Source organism: Polistes fuscatus, unplaced genomic scaffold, assembly GCF_010416935.1.
Source record: "Polistes fuscatus isolate 324 unplaced genomic scaffold, CU_Pfus_HIC Scaffold1, whole genome shotgun sequence".
NCBI lineage: Eukaryota > Metazoa > Arthropoda > Insecta > Hymenoptera > Vespidae > Polistes > Polistes fuscatus.
Genome location: NW_025112997.1, coordinates 4,417,570 through 4,422,251, shown reverse-complemented (window position 1 = coordinate 4,422,251; position 4,682 = coordinate 4,417,570). Strand labels below are relative to the sequence as shown.

At 43.4% G+C, this 4,682-nt stretch overlaps 1 long non-coding RNA gene across 5 annotated transcripts in view; it reads right to left on the bottom strand.

Moving 5' to 3' along the window:
• Nucleotides 1-920: 920 nt before the first annotated feature.
• LOC122522049 overlaps nucleotides 921-4,682 on the bottom strand; it is a 45,503-nt gene continuing 41,741 nt past the window's right edge. For all 5 annotated transcript variants that reach the window (XR_006304981.1, XR_006304982.1, XR_006304980.1 and 2 more), the window contains one exon: nucleotides 921-996. This is a non-coding gene — a long non-coding RNA (uncharacterized LOC122522049). The remainder of the gene's footprint in view (nucleotides 997-4,682) is intronic.

Sequence of the window (4,682 nt, the reverse complement as noted above, 5' to 3'; positions counted from 1 at the left end):
CCCCCTCCTCCTCCTCTTCCTCTTCCTCCTCCAGCACCGTCGTCGTCGTTGCCGCCGCTGTTGCCGCCGCCGCCGCCACCACCGCCGCCACCACCACCACCACCACTACTATCACTACCACTACCAACAACACCACCAACGCCGCCACCACTACCACCACCACCACCACCACCACCGTTCTCCCTTTTCTCCTTTCCGTCGCCGTCGTTCTCCTCCAGCACCTCTTTCCTTTCGGTGCCGTCCCCACCACTAGCAGCAGCAGCACCACCACCACTACCACCACTACTACTATTACTATTATTCACCAACAACACGTTCACGTCCGGCAGCAACTGCACCACCACCACCACAACAAGAAGAAGAACAACCACCACTACGACCACCACCACCACCACCACCACCACCACCACCAACGTTGCCTTTTCCTCCTCTGTACGTCGTCGTCTTCTCCTTTTACTACCCCTTCTTCTCTTTCTTCCCCTAACAGCAGACGCGGCACGCGGCGGAGTAGCGCGTGCTTCTCTTTCGACGTCACAAACGATCCGTCTTTCTTGTCCTCGTCGTCCTCGTCCTCGTCTTCTTCGTTTTCGTCTTGATCGTCGTCGTCGTCGTCGTCTTCGTCTTCGTTGTCGTCGTTGTCTTCTTCAACGTTTCCGTCCTCGTCGTCGTGGTGGTTGTTATACAGTCGACGTCGAGGGTGGCGGCGGCGGCGGTGGTCCTCCGTGCACGCTGGAGGGGTGCCGCGCACTCGGGGAGGGGTGCTTGCAACGGAGGGACGACGACTAGCCTCCGCGTTTTCTCCGTCCTCGGTGCCACTTCTGATAGTGGGACAGACTGCTTAGGGCATAGGAACGCGCAAAGAGCACGTGCACGCTTGCGCCCTCGACTTTCCCCCTCTCCTCTTCTCTCTTCTTTCTCTCTTTCCCTCACCGAAACGACCAGACTTCTTCAACTATGTATGTATCTCTATCTTTTTCCCTTAACGATTGTTGTTACCTGAAACAGAAAGACAAGACTCTTTTTTTCCGTTCTGTTCTTTTCTTTTTATTTTTATTTTTTATTATTTTCAAATCTTTTTCAATCAAAACCCACTTCCCTCTCATCATCTATCGCTAACAAATCTATCTCATACATTTGAAATGTCTTACTCGAGTAAGAATCGCCGAGGAAAAGAAAACGGGATATAAATAAGGATATGCCCTTTTTCTTTTACCCAAATAATAGAAAGAGAGAGAGAGAGAATAAAAGAAAAACAAAGAAAGGGAAACAGGGTTTATAGGGGCGGATTCGCGCGTTCTACGGCCACGAGTCGAAATAGGAAAAAGGTGGCAAGGACCAAAAAGGAAAAGGTAGAGGAGGAAACGAAGAGTTGGAAGAAGAGGAGGAGGAGGAGGAAGAGTTGGAAGAAGTGGAAGGAGGGAGAGGTGTGGGCTCGCACACGGCACATCGAGGAAAGAGAGGAGGAGGCCGAGTGCGCCTAATATGCAACAAGAGAAAAAGAATTGGCGATCAATAGGTAGTAGCTGGTAAGCGTCCTTTCATCCGCCCCCGCGAACACCCTCGTCCTTTCCACTTGCCCTACCCCTTCTCTTTCTTTCTCTCTCTCTCTCTCTTACACACCCACCGGCTCCTTCTTTCTCCTTCTCTCTCTCTCTCTCTGTCGTCTCTTCGGCGACTCTTTCTCGTGTACACGCGCGCGCGCGACCACTGTTGCTTCTGCGTTTTCCTTCTCGCCTTCGTTCTCCTTCCAATCGTATCTTCTAATTTGCCCTACTCGAATTTTTCCCGTTCGAAAGACAGAGAGAGAGAGACAGAGAGAGTATTAAAAGTCAACCCCTAAATCCTATCGAGAACTTTCTTTATCTTCAAATATATCTCTCATCGATTCGTTACGATGTCGTCAGGAATATGGGTTAACGTGTTACGAAGATTAGAATAGTTAGGACACGTGATCCAACTATTTGTTTCTTGATGGTAGAGGGTATTTCCTTTTAAACGTAATTTTCTTACGTTCGAATAAAACCAAGTCGGTCGACGCCTTCCGTTGGGTCAATGAACTTCACTCTCTCTCTTTCTCTCTCTCTCTCTCTCTTTCTCTCTCTCTCTTTCGTTCTCTTATTTTCTCTCTCTCTCTCTTTCACTTTCTTTTTGTACCAACTGGGAAGAAAATTTGAGTGTCATTATTTTCGACGTTACAACTTGCCTCGAAAGGGACAAAAAAGAAGAAGACACTTTGAGAGTAGCCAATAGGGAGGAGAGAACAGAGGACGGAGTGAGACCTTTTATTGGCTTAACTCGTGCAAATATTTACCCGATGCAAAATAGAAAATTCGCTTTCCAACGTGTTCTTCTCCCTTTTCGGGTTATAATATTATGCTGCTATCGTCGATCGTTTTAAATATCCTTTTTTAAATGATTTCGATATATATACACATATATATAATATTAATATATATTTTAAATTATTAATTTAATAAATATATATATATATATATATTTAATGTATTCCTCTTTCGGATCATTGTTTTTTTTGTGTAACTAATTAAATTGAAAATATCCTATTGATATTTACTATCCCCCTCTCTCTCTCTCACTCTCTCACTTTCTTTTCTTTTTTTCATACATCGAATATGTAAAAAGAAAAGAGGAAACGTTGGAAAAAGCATCTTATTTGATAATATTTGCATATATATATATATATGTATTTCGGTAGGGATGGTGAAAAGGACGTTATCCGTCGTGGGTAAGTATCGTGAAAGGCACAGAGAGAGCGACAGCTGCAGACACGAGCGTGCCTTTCTAGGTGCGCTCGGTGTAACGCGACAGAGCTCTACTACTGCATTCACCACGAGGCGCATGCATATGTGATGGAAGAGGAGCCGCCAACGACTACGACTACGAGTACGACGACGACTACGACGACAACGACGACGACGACGACGACGACGGCGTCATTGAACCTTCGGAGGGTTTCCTCTCGCTAGAGGGAAAAGCTCTCCCAAAGCTTTAAGCTGTGTGCCGGACTACTGGCGTCGACGCTTAACCCTTTCATTGATCATCCCCACTCCCACTCCTATTCCTACTCCCACTACCATCATCATCATCGTCATCGTCGTGACGGTCATATTCGTCTGTCCACGATTAACCTTCATCGATAATTTCATATTTACTTATAATACATTTGCTTGTTTCATTAAAAATCATCGATTTTGGGGATAATCGTTAAAACTTCCATTCGGAGAGCAACTTTGTTAAAAAAAGAGTGTGTGTGTGTGAGAGAGAAAGAAATAGAGGGGTAGGGGAGAAGAGGGAAGGAAGTAATTCAGCTCTGGATGCAAGCTGAATATATAATCAATTAATTAAAACTAATAACATGCTTGGCCCACTTTGCATCCATGGGTTTGCATATTCGTCTCGCTGGACTTTCTTACGACCCCACGACCTCACGTACGCGTGATGGTAAAAAAGTAAAAAAAAAAAAAAGAAAAAATAGAAAGAAGAAGATACTGTAATAAGTGTAAACTTAGAAAGAAAGGAAGGAATCGTAGTTGTACGAGACTCCCTCCCTACTTGTATCTTACGTAGACTATTTTTTTCCTTTCTTTTATTAATAAATAACTATACGATTATCATAGTAATAACGTTTATCCATCAATGTTATTCTTTTAATAGATCGTTATAAAATAATTCGTTTGCTATTATTCAACTAGTTTACTTACGAAGAATATATTATATATATATAGAGAGAGAGAGACAGAGAGGAAAGTTTCGTATGTGGAAACTCACAGTGGTAGGATAGGTATTATATATAGTTATGTATGTGTGTGCATGTGTGTACACAAGCATTGCGCTAGAACCGTGTAGCTTACACGAGCAACGTGTTCACGTGAGTTAATCTTCGAGTGCGTACGTTTAATGCGATACCTACTAGAAGTAATTCGAGAAGCGGGCCTTTCGTTGCGGATAATCAAGTGGAGAATTATATTTATGTATAAAGTGGCCCAAAATAATAGCACATTATTTTATATAATTAATATTAAATAATTTCACAACCAAGCCCATTATTTATTATATTAAAAAAAAAAACCGATAAGAATTTCATTAGTCAAAGAAATAAAAACGTTATTGACTGATTCAAAAAATTTGGTGGTGGTGGTGGTGGGTTATTCGAAAAAATTCGAACGCAAATACATAGTTGGATTCGAGTTCTTCGAAAATAAGTAAAAAAAAAAGAAAAAGAAAAGGAAAAACGGATAGGAAAAGAGCAGTATAGTACCTCCCAGCCGACGTATCAGCACACCTTGAACAGTCACCTTACTTACTCGACTCCTAATCGATTTTCCCATTACGCGAATCCAGGGAGCAGTTCGCGGAGGCGCACGCACACACGTACGCGAAAGGGACATTTACGCGCGCGCGAACACCTTCCTCTCGCCCGCATTCTGTTTCTTCCGCGTCGTGTCCAGCCTGCATTTCCGTTTACGAAGGAAACACACCTTCCTTTTTAAACTCCCTGCTCCGTTCTTTTTCTTTATTCGGACATGGGGAGTTCCCCCTAACACGGCGTCCCACCCTCCTTTTATTTCTTTCCTTTACTTTTCGAGTACTAACAACGAGTCCTAATATCGATTTAACGATGTTGAAATCGATTTTTGACGAATTCCTCGAATCGAATTAAATTT